A 23,067-nucleotide genomic window follows, 5' to 3' on the forward strand; every position below is an offset into this window, starting at 1 on the left:
CACATCCCCAATTTTTCGACTACGAAAAGGATGATATCGAATTGCAATTTTTTGCATATTTATCTGCTACTTGACGTTTTGAAAATTGCTAGACATCGGCCTAATTGTAGGTTTTATGAAATTATCGTCCGAGTACATAAATCTAATGCTTGATAGCATAGCCAACACGTGTCGTAGGCGTGTAGAGAAAGTCTTCTGACGTAGCGATGAAACTTGTTTCGCCATTATCTCGGTGCCTTTATTTGCTAATGCTATATATCAAAATTATTGGGTTGGCAAGAAAATAGCTCTCGGTGTTCACACGTAGATAGCGTTGTGGTTGTTATAAAAGATTTCTGTCAGTGTTCTGATCTTTTCCTTTCGAAATTTAGTACCAGTCGCATTTAGATTTAGTTACAAGCGAGTTGTGTGTAACTTTGTCCGTAGAACTGTTAGTTTAGATCAAAAACGCATTCTCGCCGACCCAATATTTCTAACAAATCTATAAGATTAGTAAGGCTGGGAATATGGTAAAAAAGAAAGCAGAAAGTTTCGATTATCGTCCTCGTTCCCTCTAAAACGTCCATACATACATGTAGATATCGTGAATGTTTCATTAACGTTTCCCAAATAAATCGTACCGTGCGAGCCTAAAATGGATCGACAGCAGATTTTCTTGTACGCCCACGATACATACCGCGATACGAGGGAAAAAGTCCCGGTTGTTTAAAACGACCGTAGCTAAAAAGCTACCTAAACACCTCTAAAGGGTTAATGAGAGACAACTTCTTCGGATGCACGTACTTACATAGCCGTCGAGCGGGAGGCCACGACTGGCAACAGAAATCGTGAGAGCCTGAATTCTGGCCGTGGACCACCTATCGCGCGGCGGTCGCGCGAGCGAATCGCTCGAGCGTGGATTACGATTTCGTCGTTCGCCTCGGAACACGTCCGCCACCGCGCCTCTGCGCCGCCGCCGCTGCCGCCGGCGACGGCGTTTATACGTATTGCGTTTTAATCGCGATTTCCCGCTGGAAAGCTCGCCAGCACCGCTCCCAGGGAGCTCGAGCGTGCCCTCGCGTCGGTATCGCCGCGCGTTAATTACGGCTACGTTCAAATTGTTTACTCGCCGGGCACATAATTGACTTATTAATATAGGGCTAATTGAAACGGACGCTCGGACGGGGAATGGTTGCGCGTTGCGTACGGCGATGCTCGGATGGGCGCAAGTTTCTTCGTCGTTGGATCGTAACAGCAAGGGAATTATTGTGTTTTGAAGGGCAAACGCTTCTAATGCTTGGATAATCTAGAAATTTAGAGAAGGCGATACATCGTGTCGCTTGCGATCATTAATTTCAATTATCATTCTGGTGCGATGCGCTCGAATTGTATTCGACATCTACTTTCACATTTTTGCCCAAAAGCAACGCTTCTTCAATCTCCAAACAACGTATCCCTACGCCATTGCATAACCTTATCCATAAAACGCGGCGAAAGAAGCGGTAGATTTAAACGTTTGGCTGTTGTATCGACGGTTCCCATGGGGCGCGGAGGACCTTACGTCTTTACTTAACCCTTTGACCAGCACGCGATCACTAGAATTTTTCCGAGAGAACGAAGCATAGGAAGTGGCGGTTCTTGCGGCGGGCCGGGCTCTCGGGTCGTATCGGCGCATCGATTCCTCGCCGCTGCCGTCATCTTCATGCGTCCCTCGTCTCGGTGCACGTGCTCCGACGCTAGGAAAAACGAATTAATTGTAATGAATTCGCCGTCTGCGAGGATTCGGGCGGCGAACTGGTACCAATCGAGTCCCTAAACGAGAGAGAGGAGAGGCCTTGGGGATTTTTACGCACGCTCGCGTCTTTTGCACGAGGCGGTTCGTGGGGCGTGTCACCGGTAACCGCGGTGGCCCCCGTGCCGGTCTCGATTATTTTTTATCTCGCATGCACGCAACCGAAAGGGAATCGACGCTAAAGATCGAGCCCCGCCGACCGAACGACCCTCGTCCCGGCGTGTATCTCTCGGCGTTTAACGCGGCTCGCGGAGAGAGTAAACGTAATTGAAAAAGATTCCCGCGGGATCGAGACTTCCTCGAACGGTGAAGGTTCCGCGTACAGCCGCAGTCCATTGGCCCCGCCCGTTATTGGAATTTCTTCGGGGTACTCTTCCCGCTCCGAGACGGTTCACTCTCGTTGCGGATAATGAGAGGTATTAATTGAAATCGAAGTTTCGACCGTGAACCATACCCGGTAGCTTGTTACGTGTACGCTTCGAATAGCCTATTCAGGTATTAAGCGCGGCTTCGTTTCGTTTGAATATTTTCCTTTTCATATTTTTCATATCGTCAATTATTCAAGATGCGATTTAAGTAATTATTTAGAATTTTCGAAATTAATACGCGCGACCGTCTAAGACGAAAGAAAGAGAAAGGAACGATTTTAATAACGGTGATTCGAATTTTTATATCTTTCGAGCGTGGCGCGGTATTGTTTTAAAGCATCTTTTATGCAACAGTATGTCTACCTTTTTACGAATCTTTATGTCGGTCGGTCGAAGCAATCATCGAATCTCCGCAAGCGCCTCCCAAAGAGATTCCACTTTTACCTTGACTCTCACTACTGGAACAACCTTCGATCCTGTTTTCAAGCCGTTCCGCCGCGCAGCGTCCGCGTTTCGCGAAACGCCCGATCGGATCTCGATCCTGACACCGTCCCGCTGTCGTTCGATCCGTTCGAGCGTGTTGCCCGCTCGAAATGATCGTCGCCGGTCCTTTGGGGAATCGGATCAGGTTTTACCACGGCCGTCCGTTCGGTTTTTACGCGATGAGCAACGGATTGTCCACCGGTGTCTTTGCCTGGCACCCGGTGCCCCCGGTCCACGCAACCGCTGATCACCGCCGGGTCACGTATGAATTTTTTCGCGGGAACCGGTACGGCGGGTTCACCTCGATTTCGCGACGTTTCGGTGAAAGTCTCGCGTTGCTCGCTTTTTCGCGGCCTGTTCTTCGCTCGTTAACGTTACCACGCCGGGATTCCATCAGTTTCCTCGTTAAACGGACGATGATTGCGCGCGGGCCAGACCCCTCCGGATCAGCCTCGAGTCGAGCGAAGATTGGGTTTAGGTCGCGTGGAATACCTATGTTGCGCACTGTCCGTGCGAGTTTAATCTGTCTTTAGGGAACGCTTGGATCACGAATAAAAGTAAATAATACTTTCGGTTACCGATTGTCATTCGGCAGTAAAGTGTGTCGCAGACATCATCGGATTCAAGTTTCGCGTGCAATGTAGGTTTTTCATGAAATATTTTTATTTTCACGAATTTTAAAGATGCGAAAACTGCATATGCATTTTATGGTTTCTCGTACATCTAAACTAGGCAAAAATTCAGTTAATTAGCCGCGCTAACCCTTTTCAATAACGCGAGCAACGGACGGCCTGTTCACCTGTTCCTTTTTTCTGCCGCACGATGACAGTCCACGTGGATGCGTATCTCTCATTAAATGACGTTAATTAAATGGAAAGTGTTTTTGACTCGTGTAATTTATTCTCGCGGAACGCCTCACTTTTCACTGTTTCAGCACACGTCAATTTGAGTTAAATATGTTACATGCAAGCTCGCGACCAACGGTGCCTGTAACTTTGTGCATTTTTTTACCGTTTGATAAATGTCCCCTTCCCTTTTTATATAACCCAACAGTTCTCGAGAGGAATGCGTACAAGAATAGATTCACAATAGAAGTCTTTATAGAAAATACTTTAGAATCTCTTGTGGATCTCTTATGGTTGTGAAATTTTACGATAATTTTCGAGAATATTTTTATATTTCGCATACTCGAATCCAACTAGTTTTTAGCAGTAAAATCATTCGACAGGTGATTCGGTGGCAGTCTTAGTTTGGAAGCTCGTGTCGCATATCCGCGAAAATACGAAAGATACGTATCAGAATTCCGCGTAACGAATCGATCTCGATCTCGATTTCGCAATGGCAACACGGTTTAATTGAAAAACGAGGACAGAGCGGTCGATTAATCGAAAGTGCGTCGCGACGATTCCTCGCAGCGCGGTGTGCCGTGCGCAAACGGAGTAACAGACATCTTTATTCGCCTACTATGTCCAAGAAAACGTCCGACAGTCTATTCGCAACAATCTAAAGCCACAAATCACAATTAACCCTGCGCGTAACACGTCTCGATTCGAATTCTTCGTTATCCCAACGCGCGGGTATATTTAAACACAATTACCAACCGCGAGCTGTCTCTAATCCGCCGAAATCGCGAACTTCTATCAAGAAAGATTAACGGCCTCCCTCGGCTACCGAGAACCTGAGATCTTAGCTGAGGTGCTGGTAACACGTTCGTTCCTTCGTAAACAATACGCGTGTGCATTGCGTCAGAGTGAATCTGTTCGAAGTACGGTTTCAAGGAAAGGAGAAATCGATGGAAGATCCAACTCTGATATCTTTCGGTGACACTTATCGTTAGCGAGAAATCGGATCGGCGAAAGATCGCTCGAGAATCACGCGCGAATCGAGGCAACCAGGAACGAAGCCGTCGAAACGGAAGTCCCTCGGGATCTGTCGACGGTATATAAACGGTCGGAAGATTTCCATGGCCTCGAAGTTTTTTTGTCGGTCGTAAGTACTGGAAGTTTGTCGACGGACGTGTCCATCTGTCCATACGAATCTACAATTCAATGACTAGCTGCAAAAGGAACGCGTCCGTGGTTTGTCACGAAGGACAGTTAGACGGTGGTATAAAGGAGAGTCCTCTGCGGGCAGAGGCATCGACGTCGCCGCCACTTCCTTCTTCTTCCTCTTCTTCTGGCCCCACGTTTTCGCCGGGCTCTTCCTACCTTCCTCCACCTTTCTCTCTCCCTTGCACGGCCCTCTTCTTCCCGCGGTGTCGCTTGCGTAACCCAAATATTATTCCATTGGCCGGCCGACTGGATGGCTGCCCCGTGGAATTTCACCCTTCGACAAACGCTCGTCCATCTGGCCGGCGATTTGCAATTCCGAGCGAACCGTTCTCTCTCTCTCTCTCACTCCCCTTCGATATCGCATCGGTTTTTCGCTCATCTTCCTCCTCCTTCTCACCGCTGATCCCTCGGATTTGGTACCGTTTCGTTCTGCTGGCACCACGTTGCTTTTTCACGAGGTTAGGTAGAAGAGGTCCCCGATGTTTTTCGATACCATGCCAAGTTTCAAACTTCCCATCGTTGCCTTGCTCTTCTGGAACTCTGAATACAATTTGTACTTTCCCAAAGTGCAACGAATTTTCTTTGCCGTTGCGTCGATTTCAAATTGGATCCTGTTCCGACTATGGATCAGAGTGCAATGGACGTTGCGTTTTAACGTCGTGGTACACGCGTTTCGCGGTTAGGCGCGTACGCGCGTTTCCTTTGACGCGCGGAAAGCGAACAATGCAAGCGGGATTTCTTGTCCATTATAGACGAAGGGAAGGCTCCCGGAAGCGCGGCAAGATCGAGTCGATAGCGAGTTACCTGTTGTCAGCGGAGGACAAAGGAGAGTCCGATTCAGTGGCGCGAGGGGGAGAGAATAAAAAAGAAAAAAAGGTAAGGAGAGCGAACGAGTATCAGGAAGCCGCGGGAGGCTGGTTCAGCCTTCGAACCGGCACGGGAGACACGATCTAGGACGATTTCAATGCTGGATCGTTTCAATGCCGTGCGCGCGCGCGGCGCGATTGCTGCCGGCGACCTCGATCGGGAAATCGCGATGAAAAATGCATCGGTTATAGAGAACGGCGCAGAACTGCCGTCTGACACCGATTTTGCGAACGTAGCGGGGATTCTTTGAAATATATACCCGTTGGAAATATTTCTTCGACTTTTTTCCCCGCGATCGTCAGTTACGCGATATCGAAGAAATTTGTCGTTGATCATTTTCACTGTTTCATGGGTAATCCGTGTTAGACGAGTCGCGAGAACAATGGTACGGCGCTATTTTAAAGCGGTTCCTGATGGAAGCGCGGGAATCCGAATCGCGAGTAATTCTTGATTAATTCGTGAAAACGAACGACCGACAAATTTTTGGCCGGACACGATTCATCGGTCGGTAGCCAAATTCTTCACGTGTCTGAGCCGCTGCTCGCTCGAAATTCACCGGCGACGAACCGTAAGAGAGTCGTCGCTGAAATAACGACGTTCGCGCTGTCAACGATTCTGTCGCCTAAAAATCTCTGTTATGTTGTCCCGCGTGTAAAAGAATCTCGTCTAATTGAGAAGCAATTTTGTGTTCGTTATATCGAAATAGTTTGGTAGAAACCCGAGAAATGTGCAGTTACATTTTTCCAACAGACAGACGCTTTCGTTTATTTAAAAACGATGCGTTGAAAATACGCGCACGTGTAAATTGTGCGTATCGATAAAATTGGAATAACAATTTATTTGATATAATTGTTGGGAATAGATACCAGTGTAATTAAGCATCGGTGGTCGTGATCGGGCTCTCGATGCAAGGCAATTAATTAGAAATTGTTTCTGAGATATCGCGGATCTGATCTGGATATAAGGGGGCGACTGTCATTGGAGTCGGGATCTCTTTGATACGTCAGCTGTCGTTCAGGACCAGTTTTGCTGGACGAGTCTTTGCCTACCAATCCAAATAATATTCTACGGCGTAGCGCGTGTCGTTGCGCGCTAGCTGGTAGATCGTTCAAAAATTAATAAAACTGGTTCGCTCGATTTCCTCCGCCGGAGCGTTATTTATCGCGCTACCGGAAATCGACCAGAGAATTAATTAAGGGCAGCTAATGAATTCTTCGGGAAAATAAGTGGGTATTGATTTTGAATTCTTCCTTCGTGTTTAAGTCGGACCGAATGTTGGAGATAAGAAAGTTGAGATAACACGATCTTGTTTTTGTGCCTCCAGACGCACCGAATACGAGTATAATAATTAACCGTGTTCCTTCTATACGCAACTTACGAATCGTAATCGTTATCGATAGGACAACCTGATCATATCCTTCATATCTCTGCTTATCGTATCCTCCATCCGTGGTCTTCCAGGAACTCCACGTGCGACGTTAACGAAGAACCGCTTCTTTCCCCAGCCAATTCCATCGATATCGATTCTCGCGATGATCGCAGGCGAAATGGTCCCGTTGGCAAAAACGCGTTTCGACCTAGGGATTCCAAGAGTCGAGGCACACTGACCGAGCCTGTCGGTCAGCCCGCCACCCCTAATTCCAGTGGAAGCGAGGAGCGAAAAACCGCCGCGGCGCGTATAACGAGGCTTCTCTGGAACAATCCAGCGGCAAAAAGAACACGGCTCGAGGGGGCCCACGGAAAAGGGTAGCATCGGGTGGGGAGGGCAGTTAATTGCAGCGAGAGATGCGCTTCACGGTCGCGGCGCGTTATTTACGACTAGCTAGCTCGGTTTCCATGGCCGCTTTCCAGCGGTGCGCGCAGGGAACGCTTATTCGCGATCCGACTCGCGGTAACCTAAACGCGCCTAATTCCTCATCGATATCGAAAGAACGGACCGCTGGGTATGCGCGCGTAAGTGGCGAATTAATAAACGCCGTTCAGCTCGCGTAGCCAGCGGGCAGAGCGCGGTCGAGGGACTCGCGCGGTAGCACCACGATAAGCCTCCATTACTGAAATACCGACTGTCTAACCCCGCGGAACTCCACGGTCCCTTGGCAATTTCTCTGCGCTAACCTCCCCCTCCACGCGGCCCCTCTCTTCCTCCGTCGTCCTTCCGGAAACCCGGACGCTCGTTCGCCGCCTGTGCATCCTCGTGTACCGGAGAGCTTTATCTGTTTCTCTTGTAAAGAGAGGTCCCCACCGCGGTAGCGGCGAGCCCGCCGGTTGGCATCCGATTAATTAATGGCCCGCGGAAAAGTCGGGAAAGTTATTAACCCTTCCGTTGGCTGCTCGGCTGGTATCTCGGACTACCTCAGATCGCGGTGAACCGCGCGATAGAACCGGGGAGGGCCAGAGGGGACGAACGCCTTCTTTTCTCTGCCTTTTCCGTGATTTATTCTTGGACGCAGAACCGACCTGGACCCGTGGTATTCGCCTGGTGTGCGCGCTTTTCGCGCGAGAATACTTACCCGCCGGCTCGGGCCTTTCTTCCATTCCCTTTCGACGCGGACGATTCTTTCCTTTTTTCCCCCTTTTTTCCCCTTTTTTCCCCTTTTTTTCCCATTTTTTATCTCTCTCTTTTTTCTCGCCACGGCGGAAGGGTACGCTTTATCTTGCCCGCGGACACGCGAATCGCGCATCTGGCATCGCGCGGGTTCATGCTTCCGTGGAATTCTCACGTGGCTGCCACGATAACGCGGATGTTTCTGCGTTCGGTGTCGTTTCGTGTTTGATAATGGAATGGATTCAGGTGCTGTGTAGTTAAGAGATAGGCGAGAGTTGTTGCCCGCTCGGTGTTTCATTAAGAAGTTTGTCTTTTTAGTAGCCGGCCCGTGGTTATTTTACGTTAACGAGCGGTTTCCACTGTTGCGGTATCGTTCGACTGTAAATTCGATTTCTCGGCCAGTAGGCTAGCGGTGCAACGGTCTTTACATATTTTACATATTGCCACGCTCTGTGTCTTTTATAGATATATCGCTCGGAAATCTTTGCAATTTTTCGTTACATCGTACGTGGACCACGCATTGGGAAAAAACATTTGGCAGCCGTCCTTATTTTATTTCACTTTACTTTCGATTACCGACTGTGAAATTACGGGCATGCACATGCGACGACTCTCGCGTACTTTCGCCAATTAAGGATAAGACTCGAGTAATAATGCTGTCAATCTATTTGATTGTTTCCTTTTTTCGCTGCAGTCTGCCGGTTGACGTTCTTATTAACGGCATTTTTGATCGACTACGGAGAGACGTGTTTCACGAACGAGTGCAGTTCGTTATGCAACGATTTCGTTCTGTATTCACAACTGTCATCGTCGATATAAATAATGGCCAGCTGAACGTATAATCTTAAAGATTTATTTTAAAGAAAAGTCAATCTGCCGATGTAACATTGTCATTTGTGCAATCCTTAATTCGTTGCGTCAAAGCACCTCTGTACCTCGTAATACCTCGGAATAATCGCGTCGGAAATTCGGGTGAGATCAGAGAGAAAACGCAGCTAAATTTATTACTAGTCGCCATTTATGATACGGTTAATTAACCGTCGGTCTCCTATAAACGAAACTCGAAATATTGCCTATCGTCCGACTCCTTAAACGAATATGCACTCTTGGGTTCCGCGCAAGGTCGCGTAATCTTTACACCGCGTTAAAATTCTTTTCGTGCATTCCACACCCACAACTGTCTCGCGTACAGTTTTATCACTGTCAGCTGAAAAATGAACTCGGACCGTCGCCCGTTTCCATTTAATTACTAACGATACAAAAGGAAGACCGAAAACGAATCAGAAGCCTGCCTCGTACTTTGTCTTTTTTAAATTCCTTTCATAATTTCCAACGTAATAAAAATTGACACAATGTGTAATACCGGTAACATGACGCAACAGCTGCTCTTCCACGGTGTAATCGTTACGAAACGCAGAAATGAATTTCAATCAAGTTCCGTAATTCTCCAACCCTTGTTACGGTATCGTGCTGATCGACGCGTGTATCGAATTAAAATAACTACACGCGACACGGCGGGTATGTAATTTAAAGCGAAGTGGTTAACGGACAGAAAGCGAAATTACCAGCTGATCGAGCCAACTTCCGATCGAAACGCCACCCCTGGTTACGCCACTGGCTCTCCCTGTCGCGGGTGCATCAGCATGCTCGCGCGCGCGCAGCCGCTGCTGGCTGCGACGTGTAGGCTGTCCGGCAGGTTATGATTTGTCGCATCGCCGGCCAGCTGCTGCCCTCGTGTTCTCCGCGGACTTTCCGAAGAAACCCATTTAGCCCGGCAAAAATATTTCTATCGGGCCGTGGTCCGTGGCTCGTCGCGCCCCGTGCACGATGCGCAATAAGCACGTTCCGCCAGGCCCGGCGAAAAAATCATCCTCGTCCGTCTTTTTGCCGGCCGATGATGCATGCGCGTGTCCCCTCGATTGATAGGAAGCCCGTCGGCCCCGCTGGTATCGCATCCGCGAATATGGAAACGGTTGCAAAAAGGAAACTGGAACGAAGGAGATGAATTTGTCTCTGATCGTGTCTTCGAATATCGTTTTTCGATTAGGAGTACCTTCGGAGAAGAATACGGGTGTACTTTGATGGAACGACCGAGAGATCGAGACTAGCTACTAAAGCTACCTTTTTCATTTGCGACTGGTTGATAAATGGAATATTGAATTTTCCAAAAATATGATTATTTATTAGGATAAGTCAGAGCTGCGTTCTGCCGTGCAATTTCTCGAGGGACACTCGGCTACACCTATGCATCATGCTGTCAATTCACGAGGACCAAACGGTCCCATAAAAAGAATTTCGCAGGACGGGGTTGTCCATGCGTCACGGACGCAGGCCCTCGAAACGCGGTTTCCCCTGAATTTCGCCAAGAATAACGGCGTTCGGAATCGTCGGTCCCATCGATGGGAGTCCGTCGTCCCGCGGTGACAGCTCATCTTCCGAAAGTGATTTACGCCGACGTGACTACTTACCGGTTAAGTTATGATGTTTACCAATTCAATTAGAGGTACAACCGTGACTCTCTCTCTCAGGACGAGATACATTTGTTTCAACATTAATTTACCGAAACGCCCCGCTGTCATAACAAAACTATAATAAACCGTCGGCTGGGTTGGCGCGCGGCCAGAGAGGGGACCGCTCGGTTTTTGGGGGTTCATGAAATTCGTCGAAACGTTTCGAGCGACGTCATTGTTTCCTCGTCGCTCTCTCGGCCGCCGTGACAGCCATAAATCTCGAGCCGATAATGCAGTCTAGCCGGTCCGTTCGTTTTCACGCGATCGAAGTGGTTTCGCCTATCGAGACGGTTTTACGGAATCGTCGCCAGACTTTTCAAACAGATTTACGAGGATCGCGATCGTTGGGGGTTGAGTTCATTTTGAAACGGTGGATTTCTCCGTGCTGCGCGTCCCAGTTTACGATTCAGAGATAGGAAAAGGACAACAGTTTCCGTTTACAGTGGAAAAAGCGTCGCGTCTACGCGTCGGGCCTGATGGTTACTCAATTCGAGTGGAACCGAATTAGCGTGCTACCGTCCCGTCGGATTTAGTGCGAAGCGCCGTCGTTATTTTTCCAACACGTGGCACGACCGGGCCAAGGAGCATCGGTGCCGGGAATGTCGCGCGAAAAAGAGACGAACGCGCGCGGCGATTTTCGACTCGGCGCTAAAGCACAATGCCTGCGAATTCTTCGCGGGCACGACGCTGACGAACGCTCGGCGTCTCTATATTTACGGGCGAGAAAGTCACTGGCACGGCTGCTTGACTGATTCACCATCGAGATACGGGTTAAATTCGATTGTAGTACCGCGCTATTGTCACCTGTCTAATTTAATGCCAGACCCTTGTTGTTCCTCAGCCAGTCAGCCAGTTGCGTTTCAAAGATGGAACGAAGATGCGATCGCCGCCAAGCCTTTTACATTCACTATGAGAATATCGTCTACTGACATCCAACATTGGACGCGAAGTTACGCTTGGCAGTATAATATATAGAATAGGTGGTAATGGTTTACAGAGGTAGTAACTGTGTAGCGAAAGCGAAGATTTCGAATAATTTGGACGCAGCTAAATTTCGCTAAAAAATACCTCGAAGACTTTTACTTTTCCCAACGGTTGCCAGGCGTTTATTCGAATATCCGTCCGGCAAGAAGCCGATCTATTTCCACCACTTGAATCGTGCCCCTTTTTTCGTCCAGTCTCGGTCAAATAGATTCGTTGGTAAGAAAAACCGGGGCCGCGTGTAACGGGCGCGCGTCTCGCAACCCGTAGAAACGGATCTCCTTATTTTTCTTGCGCGGCTACGCGGCTGGCGCAGAAAGTATAAGTTATAGGCGACGAGAGTGAACTCTCGTTGTAAAATATATACAGCGGGCAACGGGCATTAAGAGAGTCATTTGTAAGCGGTTGTAACCGCGCGCCGAGTGCTTTACGATACCCGGCCGATGTAGTTTATGCCGGCAAAGAGGGCCACGGCGGTAACGCGGGCTCGTAATGAGACTAGCTTTTATAGAGGCGATGGTTTTTCTCGGGTTTCCCGTGCACGCGGCCCGAAAGTCACGTCGATCCGTTCGATCGAGACCGGAAAACGCAAGAACCCGTCCACGCGCGATCAGAAGCGTGTCGCTCTGCCGTAGACGCGCGGAGGATCTACGAGCGCGGGTGAAAGTCTCACCCTGTCGCGCTCACGAACTTTCATGGATACTGGTATCTCCATTCTCACAGTCTGTCCTCCTTCCTGTCTCGTCCGGCGAGATTTTTACCGAGCGTTGGTTACTGTTCCCGCGAAACGATGCACTCCTTCCAACTTCGAGGAATCGTACGTCCTTACAGTGGTACGCTGGTATAATTACATTAATTTAATATGAATTTATCGTGGAATTAATTTAGCGGAGAATGATATTTGTAGATCTGGCGTGAAATCGAACAGAGGGCTCATTAGCGAGGCAACGAACGAGAACGGAGCGCAATAAAAAGTATTCGTCGGACGAGACGTTGACACTGTCGCAACGCGGCAAATCGGCAACGAGCGTGCGCCGCGTGCTTCCTCATTAAACGACGCGAAAGTAAATCGCGAAACGGCCAGCCGGCGGCGATTTATAAGGAATTTCGGGTTTCGAGATTAGAAGAGATGCCGTTGCAGCCGATGAATCACCCGGGAGTTCGCGGGCTGCGATTCCTGGCATTCAAAAGAGGCGTTAAGTGATTAAACGACTAGTTGTCATCGGTGACATTAACATATTGCGTTCCCCGCGGCCGGAGTTAATGACTTGTATCCAAACTACCGGCTGTCATGTAGAAAAGAATTATATATGACGGGAACCAGAATGGAAAGTGATCTTTCCGGCTGTGAACGAGATAAGAGATAGGAGCTGAATCTGGCTGAACGTTCCGCGCTTCGATTCCATCCCATTCTTTCGCTTTTCTCTTATTCTTCCACGCTTACGCGTAATCTAAATGATATCTAAATAAATTTTTTCATTTTACGTCAAGCGGCAGGCGATACGTAAATGTCTAGATTTGAAGAATAATGGTGTCGTGAAAGGCGTTTCCGTCTTAATCCATTACTAACACGTTTATAGCAATTTTTAACTCGGTCGAGGATATCGTTGCACAGAAGACGCATACAAGAAACGAAGCATAAATTGTCGAAGTAGCGATAAAAAATGGTGAAAAAGGAAGGAGATGGGAAAGGATAGAAAAGGGGTGAGCTCGGGTTAGAACGGAAGAGGACCTCGTCGACGAGGATCGACCTTCGAAGAAAGCCCGTCGCGTAAAGATCCACGGATAACAGGATATAAATGAGTCTTCGAGAGGTCCGAGGGCAAATATAGACCAGCGTGTTAGCAAAAGGTAGTGGGCCTGAAATGGGACCGAATGGCACCGGTATGGAAATGCGATCGGCTTTTAAACGTCGAACCGCGCTCAGCTATGTTAATTCCGTACGTGTTACTCGAGGTGTAGCTTCTGTTTATCTTCGAATCTACCCAATGTAGCTTAACGAACGCGTCGGACCACCTACGCGTAAGCGAGAGCCTAGTTGCTGTTCGTTTCGTTCAAATTTTCTCGTTTCTCGTGGACAAGTCCGTGACGATCGGTCTCATTCAAGGATGATGGCAATTTTAGACGAACCGAAAGCGGATAACAGTTTCCTAGATGTCATTTAATTTAAAATTCATTGACTAACCGGTACCCGGACGTTAATTGTTCCGAGCAATTTTATGGAAAATTCAGCGAGGAAGAAATTTTACGAGCAACGAAATATCGATTCGCCCATTAGAGAGTAAGGCCTGGATTTTCTCGTACTCGTCCAAGTTTAACGTACGCAGTTGCGATAAAAATCTAATTGAAAGCCACTCAGGTTCGCAGTTATTCCCAGGCTCGTACCGCTTCCTGAAATTGATATATCCCCCTGAACCGCTTCCCCTTTCTTCGCCATATTCGCAATGATAAAACGCAAAATTACCCTGTTCTGTTGGTGCCCTCGTAGCGGGAACCATTTGAATTGCAAAGAATTAAACTCACCGTGGAATATGAACGGCGAATAAAAACACCCCCTGCCCTGCCAATTATGTGTACGATTCGAGCTGGCCCGAGTAAAACGTCAGTCGCGTGACTGTTGAACGTACGCGCGTAGACTGGCACCGGGGTAGGGAATCTCGGCGCATATCAATTCCAGAAATTGTACACGTGTGAAATTTCTCAAGAGATCTTTGTACCCTACATTGTCGCGTATTTTTTGACCCTTTTTTCCATTGTCTGCGCGTAGAAGCGAACACACGGGTGGAAACATTTCGTAGACAACATCAATCGCGATAGCGGAACAGTTGGGTGCAAGAAAGCGTTCGGTAGAAAAATATTCACATTTTTCATCGAGGTGCTGCAGAAAAAATATAGCATAGGCACTCGAGAAGATTGTCAGAAGTTAAAAACGATTGGGCATTAATCGATTGCGCGCTTTACAGAAATATTCTCGCGACGCTCGTCGAACGGAAGATTTTCCCCTAGATTTCCCTCGAAATTCCTGAGAGACGCCACCGGTTCTGAAACTCGCACACTTCCCGTTGATTAAGCGGCGTCGCGAACGGACCGATCGATCGAAGGGAAACTTCTTAGCCGTGATTCGAGATCGCGGAAGGCGAGAAGCCCGTATGAACTTAATTTGATAGAAGCCGCGGCGTCTGCATAAAACGAGCTAATATAGAGCGCGAGGCGCCCCCGAGCCCAACATTTTGCACGGTTCTCTAGTTTCCTGGGTTAATAGAGACACCTTTGTGCGTGCCGCGGTGGAAGCGCGCACACGCTCGCTCTCTCGAGCCACCCTGGGATTACAATTAAGGGATCGTACGTGGATCGTCTCTTCAATAGGGATCGTCACCTGTGAAGTGGTTGCGTCGAATACGAGATCTCCGTGAAACGCGTGCATACCTTTTGGGCATGTGAAGGAGACGATTTCATCGGTTTCGCGCAATTTCCTTCCTCGATTTCCAAAGTTTTTCACGCGTCAATGTTCATGGTAATTATGAACGATGGGTGGCTCTTTCTCTCGTTGAGATCGATGCAAAAAGAGGTCCCAGCTAGCATCCCGGTGATCAAAGGGGTGTCGCGAAAAAGCGAAAGTTCGAAGCGGCGGTGTCAGCATCTGTTTTTCATTGGGCCGGCAGCTAGCCGCGGATTCTTCGCGTTTTCGCTTTTCGTTCGGTGGATCGCGTCGGCGAACGAAGATTCCGTGAGCTCGTCGAGAATGCCCTCTCATTAATAAGAGCACGGGCGCGACGCGGCGCGCTATCGGACGGCCAAACAGATGCGTTCACCTCGCGCCGCGGCTGCCAAAGCTGGCTAGAACTCGAAACTTCCGTGGAATGCGTGGACCCGGCATACTTTCATCAATTTTGCGTGTCCCGTGGTCCCTGCTATTTCATTGACGACTCGCGGAGACACGGAAGCCTCGGTCTTGCGAGCTATGATAACGAGTTCATCGATGTTCTTATGCAGAGGTGCGATACTCGCCGAGAATCTCGAGTATTCGCCGTCGTCCCTCCACAAGTGGAATTCGTTTATTTGCTACTTTAATCGTACAATCATTTTCCGATATTTATTTTGCAGATTTTATCCGTTTCTTAAATACTACAAAATATTGTAAAAGATATTACAATACTTTAGAATCTGTTCTCCTTAAAATTCATTTCTCGAGCTCGTCTAGGTATAACAATTACTATGGATTACGTCGGGGGACAGTGGTGTTGCCCTGCGTACCTAATCGAATCTACTTACAAGTAATTCAACTACCGTGCAGCGACAGCTTTGTCTGACCATACGAGGGGGGTATAGGCAAGAATCGCAAGAGTTTATTTTTCACACGCGACTTTCGATATCAGCCAGGAACATGTATCGAGCCTCTTAAGCGGAAGCTAATAAAGAAGTAGACGATGGACCTCGAAGGTAAAGTTCATGAAACAAAGTCGCGTAAATCGCGCGGGCAGCTAATTTTTAAACAAAGCCTCAATTTCGCAACTTCATAATAACGCCGCGTACCGGTTATTACTCGTCGGGATAATAAATGATTATTACGTCGAGGAGGACGGCGAGCGAGGGGTAGAGTCGAAGTAGGGTCGAGGTGGAATCCTTTGATGTTTTCGCGCTCGACCTGCTTCAAGCGCCGCGACAAATTCTTCGATATTCAAGCGATGAAAAGCTTCTCCTTGGGGGAGCTTCGGATGGCAACTTGAAGATCGCAGTGAAAACGATTACGCTTTTCAATCGCGGAAAGAACGATCCTCGGTGGTTCTTCTTGTCCCTGTATTGTTCTTTGCGGCTGCCACTGGAATTTTTTTTCAATTAAAGCACCGGTAAACTGCCGATTAGACGGATTGAAAAGAAAATGATGAGCGCCACTGACCCTGGAGTTAAAAACAATTATTTATGCATAGCTGGAGTGTAGTAATTGTCAGTCGTCGATAAGAATGCACCTACATGGTTCAAAGCGAGTGCGATGTGTGTTACATGCAAAAGTAGCGCGTGCCTCGTTCCACGTTCGTAAGTGGAGGTGATAAGAACTCCTTCTCAAGGCTAAATAGCATGTACATGGAAACAGCAGATTATGTAATCGTAATAGCTCTGAATAATTATGATGGATGGGATAGGTAATGGAATATCTGCTGAATTTAGAAACATTGTTTTCCCTTTCGAAAGGAATTTTCTCTAATTCTGATTAAATACCATTACATTTTTTCACGCAACATTTCTCACCAATTTTTTTTTCTTAATAATAGTTAGAAGCGTGTGGAATAACCGCGAGTGTGAAGTGTATTAAAAGATTTTCAACTAATATCCGCAATGATCAGCATAGAAATGTACTAGTTTTATTACTTCCTGTACTTGTACTAAAAATGAAAAATCTAGTATCACAACCAATCATTTTACGATCGTTTTAACGTCATCGCGGGTAAAAAATTTCTCAACCTTCAAGTAGAATACGTTGCATCATACGTGATTCTCGTCCAACGTTACCTACCTTAGGTTTTCTTGTGTGCGATTTTCTTCAAAGAACAAGCAGAAGTGTTATCTAAAAATGACATAAAAATAGTAAACTATAATATGACTTCAGATAGATCATTTCTGCAGCTGAAAAAATCTTCTATAAATTCACGTGGGTTGAAAGTACCACACCTACACCTCTACATTTGTTAAACTTTATTCCACTTGCTCAACAATCTACTTATTTTATTCGCATACCATTCCACTCGAACCAGTCGAGCAATTCGCACCACTCATTAATTTCTAGATTGCAGATTAAACGTAAAACCTACGTACAATTATGAGTTCCAGTCGTAAACGAACGAAGCTCTTTTTAAGGGGAGTCAGGTGTTAAACGTTCTTGTTCGCGAACGCTCCCAACGAACAGCTAAAAGTCCCCCTTCGCGTGCTGGAAAGAGTCGAAAGAAGACGTCAACAGGCGCAACAAAGGGATGCGGGAGATCGGATCGAAGGGGATCGAGATAATTCCATTTCAGTACATCACACACGGCGGAACGGCGGTGGAATCGGAAACAGGGAATCCGCATCGGCGATCGCGATCGTCAGCCCATGCACGGCCGCGCGGTTAACTTATTCCTCTCGCAGATATGCTTGGCTAACGTTTCTCCCGGGCTTGATGAGTGCGCAAAGAGGATAACGAAGATCGTAAACCTCTCCAGTGGCTCTGCGTGCGATTTCTGATTCGCTTGCACGATCGACTAAACGACCGGGCACTCGACGTCTTATTTGCGCCTTCGTATCCTTCGTCTCGTCCACCGTTCTCTCTTTCCGCCCGTTTCCTCCTCGACGCATTTTTCTCCCTTTCTCACTCCTTTCCCGATCTCCCGCTTTCTTTCGTTCGCTCGACGCCTGAGCATTTGTCCACGAACGCCACAATGGTTCGCCGCGATTTCCGCGATAGCCGACGGCTTTACGGTCTTCTCGATTCGCGAGAGAACTGCATGCGAATTCGTCGAGTCGAGTTTGATTTCTCACGCGCTTCTGATGCCCGAGGGAAACTGCGGTTGTCGCTGTTGGTAACCGAGTACGATCTAGAATGAGCTGCCGGTAATCAGACTGGGGAAATGGATTGCGATTTGTAGGTATTCGAGATATACGCGGGAAATCGGGTAAAATCGCGGGAATTGTAGATCGAGAAAACCGTTCAATCAAATTCGTAGCGGTGGGACGTGTCTGTTTCACATTCTGCGATGAAGCGTACCCCTGTTCGGATCGCGAAAAGGAATTCTGTTAAAATCATTAAACGCGGACGAAAATTTGAGGTTGTATCTCAATTTGTGCGTGTAATAGATATTATGCAACATATATCATGCAACGCAAGAACTGGTAGGTAATCAATTTCCAGCGTCTACATTAATTGTTCAATATTTATTGCGTCCTGTTATTACCGTAAAATTATTAGCATTTCTGCTTACATTAACATTAACGATATTCCTGTTTCTTTAAATATTCTTAAGAGTTTCCTAACAAACTCCGATGATGATTAGATTTATTAAAAAAGTGTTCGCGCGTGTTGTATAAAGCGGCATATTCGTTATCTTCGGTTAATAAATTCTCCCATTTGTCACGCGACAAGATCCTCTAAAGTTGCAGATTACAGGCAGTTTAATTCCTCATTTGCCTAATTGTGAGTCATTTTGTTCGATCATTTATTCTTCCTGTTGATTGCACCGAGAAAAACGTGTTGCGCAACGTTTGCGAAACGCTAAGAAAAATGTAGTAACTTGCCTGCGAAAAGGTTACGGTTTCCTAATTAGTTATGTTCACTGAAATGCATAACTGTTTCTCCGAGTTCTAAATTTAACGCATAACTCGTTGAATTTCACGTATTTTCTCTGGTATCGTGGAAGAAGAACGAATAGAATTCAATTCTACGGCAAGAGGGTAAATATCCTTCTAAGAAGCGACTCGCTTTGACCAATCTACAGAAGGAATTGCTTAATTCTACCCCGAAGCGAGCGATTTTTATTCACGAGGCGGAGCACGGTTCCGGTCTCGCTCGAGTTCGCGCCTGTGTCTGCCCCCGTTTCCGTCAGCGGGGAACGACTCTCCCGTAGGAAATAATTTCATCAGAAGAGTCGCGTCGAGCGTGGTGGAAACCGCGCTCGGCCATGCTTCTCCGCTTCGCGCGCAAGCGCGTTTACGCCCGGCGTAATTGCCAGGCATAATTGCAGCCCCCTTTGTTTCTTCAATTACGCGGGTTTAAAAGCGAGCATCGCTAGAGGGACGCGATGGGGGCTGTCCAGGAATTTTTATGAAATGGCTTCTGTCTCCGGCGTCGTCATCGTTCGACCGTGACTCCTCCTACGCAGTTATCCTCGAAAGTCGACGGTCTGTACACGGTCTTTTTAAGGATTTATGAGTTCCATCCTTTCAGTTCTTCTTTCCTGCGTTCTACAGAGAACTATTCTATTTGTTAAAATAGGTGGTTTAAATTCAAAATCACACCCATAATCTTGTTAGAGTAATTAAGCAAGTTGTTTGCAAAGACCAGAGACGATCGAATAGAGTATATTTATGAAATAATCTCCGTTGAATCGGGAAACATATTTGTTTCCATTATCCGGTAAGTTAATCGAGATTAAATCGACGAATTCCGGCTAAATGTAATTCTTCCGACGTGAATTTACCAATCCAAGCGAATTTATGCCGGTGTTACAAATTCAAAACGTCGCGTAGCACGGCGATTCTGTTTCCGCTCGCAGAAGTAACGTATCTTTCGCAATGCATCAACGTCAACGGGGGATTTATCGAGTCCTGCGTGCCCTTTGCGAATTATTATCGCTATCGTAAAATCTCAGCTGAGCGTAACGTTCATTGCGTAGGTGCGATGACGAATTACAACTTCCTAATCGCTGTTCAAATCTGCATGCTTCGTACTTTCGAGCAGCCGTGTTCCCGCTTCGGAAACCTTTCTTCTCTCGTTCATTTACAATGGCGGCTGACGCGGAATGAATGTTACAGAAGTGACAAATGAACGTCGCAAAGATGTGAATTAAATTCAGAAAAATCGTGCCAACTCTCGTTGGCTATACGTGCTGGTTTTCTTCAGTAGTGAAGGGTTCTGTCTTGTTATAAAAGATTAATTTTTTTTTTTTTTCATTGTTTCATTAATAATAATCGTGGAATGTTACACGCAGTGTGTGATGTCAACAGTTTCGGGTTGTTTAAGCATAATTTTCTGGAAAAAAAATATTCGCTGCGGACAGGATTCGAACCTGTGCGGGTATAACCCAATGGATTTCAAGTCCATCTCCTTAACCGCTCGGACACCGCAGCTCTGTGTTCTCGGGTTTTACTTGCATCACTAAAGAGGGGTAGAAAATTCTGAACGATATTTGAATAATGCACTGCAAATAAAAGGTGAATAAACATTATTTAAACATAAAAAATTATAAAAAATCGAACTGATATAATCTGATGTAGTTATAATTATGTAATGTGGTGTATCCGGGCAACGTAGATCTACCTTCACAGATCTACCTTCAAAACTAAATTTAGATTTTTTTAAAAGCTTTCAATTAAATTTAATATTTTTAATTTTACGAGATTGTATTTGGCCTTCAATAAATTTTTGAAACGCGTAGTGCGTTCTTGGAAGCAATAATTTTTAAATAAAATTAACCCGTTATTTGATCGACGTGAGATTGAAAGAAAGAAATGATGAAAATAAATAATGCTTTAAATTTGGAACCAATACGAAAGGCAGCAATTTTTATCGGCATAGACACTCAGAATTGCCACTATGTCGTTTTCGTTCCCAATTTAAGGAATCGCAAAATCACATGATCATTGACGTGTTAATTAAGCATCGTTTAATAGAGTCCGGTAAGTTTCTTTCACGACGCCAGTAGTACTTAGGTAAGAATTTCAATTAGCTGAGGAAACGATCGAACTAAGACAATTACAACGGAACAGGGTCGCATTTCCGGGTTTTAACGAATGAACTGCAGATTAATTAAACTCGCCTCTCTCTCTCTCTTTCTCTTCTTTTCTTCGAGGTTCCGAGGAAAGCAGCACGTCGCGTTCACATTAACGATAATTGAGTCATCTCACGGTTATTTAATTACGATCGTTAAGCAAAACGATATCGAGCTTCATATGTGGTCGCGTGATCTCGAAAGAAGGCAAGAAAAAGAGAAATCGTAATCATCGTGAGCGCTCTGCTGAACGCATGTCATTTATAAATCAACAGTCGTCAAGATTGATAAGAGAGTGCACGTTGCAATGGCGATACGCGATTAATTAACCCGATAATTATGCCATACCGCGATGGTTCACTTCTTAACGTGTCGCGTTTGTTGTAACGCGTAATGTTTTGCCAATGGCCTACCCCTTCGTAAGGAGGAAATTGACTCGATAAAGTTAATTTATGTGACAGATATAATAAAATTTGATCCAGTCTTAATCCGTGACTGTTCAAATGGTCTTATTCGTCTACGTTTCAACGTTTCGATAATTCAATCAGAAGAATTCAGCAACCCCTTTACCAACAAAACGACGCGGCATTGCACGTAACAAGCTTCCCTTTCGTTCCGATCCACGATTCCGCAACATCATTGTACATTCACTTATAATAACATTACGCTCATTAATATTATCAGCAGGGGCAATAAATTTCTCGAGAACGGGTAATGCAATTCGCCGGCTAGAAGTCACGATTCTATTCCTCGCGTGACTTTTCCTTATCAGTCGGAATGGGAATAGGTTTCGCAATAAATTGTCGCGCAATAATAATCGAAAAGAAACGAATTCGCGAGCTGCTCTCGTAACGAGGCGAGGAGCGACGAAGATTCATTTCGTCCCCGTATCTAGGATCCCGAGGACGCGTACTCCTCTCGAGGAATAGCAGGACGAAATATCAAAGGTTTTCGCGGATCATTTTTCATTCTCATAATCGGTCGTCTCATCTCGGTCAGCTCGTGACACTGCACTAGCTGACAGTGACGAATCGACAGTTGTTCAGTCAACCCCTTGAGACACCGGCTGCGACCGGTGTCTCTGTCCCACGCGTTTCGTGACTAATGAAAACGTAGCGTCCTTTCAAATCCGACGAATCGAACTTCGACTTGCCCGGACTTTATTCGCTGTACCGTGAGAAATTTCGATCGGTATCTCAGATCACCGCGGTAGAGCGAGTCTGATCTTTGAACGATAGTGCAACGACAATTCTCATGAATTATACTACTGTCGTGGCAAGCGGAACGTGGCAACGCGGTTAATTGTTCGAAGAAAAATTGTAATCGCGAACGATACTTTTTTGAATTCTTTCTAACTCTGAAAGGAAACAAGAATTGTATCGATTTAATTTAATTTATTAGTCTTGGCCGTTCTATACTCGTTTCAATAGACGAGTCCTACTGGCCGGGTACTTACGTAAGCTGTAACTTTGTTAGTTGTAACAATAAATTTTTTATTACCTACGTCACATGATGCGTATAAATAAAAGCACTAACTTTGACGTCGATCCATCGATCATTCGTTGACGACAGTATTGATTGCGTAATATTTTTCCACAAGTATACAGTTTATTTATTTATCCAACTCTCCTTTCTACCGTGAATCCTACAATGTTGCTCATGGCATTTTGCGGAACGCTGTAAGAATGTTAATTTATTGCCGGTTACTTATCATTTCGATTTTTGCAAGAGTAGAAGCTGATTAAGTGTAAATCGAAAATCTCAACGTGTGGTATTAAACGAGTCTCGTAGAATGCAAAAAGAAAGCAGTAAATCGTGCTGGCGTAAATGCCCGTAGAATTTGAATTTGGTATTGAAAACTATACAACAAAGTTGCACAGGCTTTAACCAACTCGATAGTTTCTTTCGCGTCGCTTGCGCAACGAACGTTCAAAGCAGTCGCGGATTTTAATTGTCAGTGCAACTTTCTTCGCGGACACGCTGCCGGTCGTGCGGGGACCGCGAGCAAGATTCGTAATTATGAGAGGGAATTAATG

General features: G+C 46.3%; 2 protein-coding genes and 1 non-coding gene across 4 annotated transcripts in view; 1 reads left to right on the plus strand and 2 right to left on the minus strand.

Annotated features, from left to right (window-relative positions):
• LOC143425503 (beta-galactosidase) overlaps nucleotides 1-23,067 on the minus strand; it is a 188,880-nt gene that overhangs the window by 123,397 nt on the left and 42,416 nt on the right. The window lies entirely within an intron of this gene.
• The window catches only part of Vg (transcription factor vestigial), a 71,553-nt gene that overhangs the window by 12,585 nt on the left and 35,901 nt on the right, over nucleotides 1-23,067 (plus strand). The gene's annotated exons all lie outside the window — the stretch shown is intronic.
• Trnas-uga (transfer RNA serine (anticodon UGA)) lies at nucleotides 20,309-20,390 on the minus strand. Its single transcript has one exon. It is a non-coding gene; the product is annotated as a tRNA-Ser (tRNA).

Source organism: Xylocopa sonorina, chromosome 7, assembly GCF_050948175.1.
Source record: "Xylocopa sonorina isolate GNS202 chromosome 7, iyXylSono1_principal, whole genome shotgun sequence".
Taxonomy (NCBI): Eukaryota; Metazoa; Arthropoda; class Insecta; order Hymenoptera; family Apidae; genus Xylocopa; species Xylocopa sonorina.